This window comes from Coregonus clupeaformis, unplaced genomic scaffold (genome assembly GCF_020615455.1).
Source record: "Coregonus clupeaformis isolate EN_2021a unplaced genomic scaffold, ASM2061545v1 scaf1797, whole genome shotgun sequence".
In the NCBI taxonomy this organism is placed as follows: Eukaryota; Metazoa; Chordata; class Actinopteri; order Salmoniformes; family Salmonidae; genus Coregonus; species Coregonus clupeaformis.
The window spans coordinates 7,501-8,469 of record NW_025535251.1 but is presented as its reverse complement, the minus strand read 5'-3'; the positions used below and the strand labels follow the sequence as shown (position 1 = coordinate 8,469).

General features: G+C 42.2%; 1 non-coding gene across 1 annotated transcript; it reads right to left on the bottom strand.

Annotated features, from left to right (window-relative positions):
- Window positions 1-191, bottom strand: LOC121554118. Its single transcript, XR_006659825.1, has one exon. It is a non-coding gene; the product is annotated as a U2 spliceosomal RNA (small nuclear RNA).
- Window positions 192-969: the final 778 nt, after the last annotated feature.

The window sequence follows — 969 nt, the reverse complement described above, 5'->3', positions numbered from 1 at the left end:
AGGGGGTGCACCGTTCCTGGAGGTACTGCAATACCAGGTCGATGCGTGGAGTGGACGGAGCAAGCCCCTATTCCATCTCCCTATTCCAAAAATCAATTTAATATATGGTCCCCAGATAGGGGACGTATCAGATATTAAACTGATAAGAACAGATACTACACTTGATCTTAGCCAAAAGGCCGAGAAGCGATACCGCAATGCTTTCGGGAGGAAGGTGCCGTTCTCCGACACGTCAAATTCGATTATGGTTACACCAAAATGAGCTCGGTAAGCTTTCCGCCAAATATCAAAGATAATGCTTTTAGAAAATGGTGGCATAGATTGGGAGTTGATCAACGTCGGGAATAACCACGTTTGACTGTTACAAAGTAACAAGTTGGTAGGTTCTAAAGTCACGTGGTGATCCGCCCTCCAATCGGAAATGAGAGAAACCGTTGTTAAATTAAAACCAGATTAACAGCTCAATTAGAATAATAATATATCACGGGTGGGGGGGAAACAATTTGAAGATAATAATATTGACATAACATTTGATCTTGTATCAAATATCTCTGGTAGCATTGCTGCCACAACGGAACTGAAGCAATTATCCACTTGGTGGCAGCAGAGTTCCATCGACCGTCGCTTTTTCCAAGCTGTCCTGTGTGGGTACATCAAACTGCATTTGAATGTTGAACCACTTGACTTCAATACATCATCAATGCAAATAATGTGAACAATAAAAATTGCCTATGTCTTTTTCTTATTAAAATATTTCTGTAGAGCCTTGTATGATAAGGACATTGTGAGGAGGCCTTCATAAAGTTGCACTCCTAAATTACTAGAGGCCAAACTTCAACGATGTCCATGGCACTGGACTGCATTGCGAGCTAGGCCGGAGCAGTCCTGGCGTATGGTCCTGGCTGCCTAAATGTGTCCTCCACATTATAAACTGTACAAACATGGCACTTTTGAGGCTTAGTTTTACAA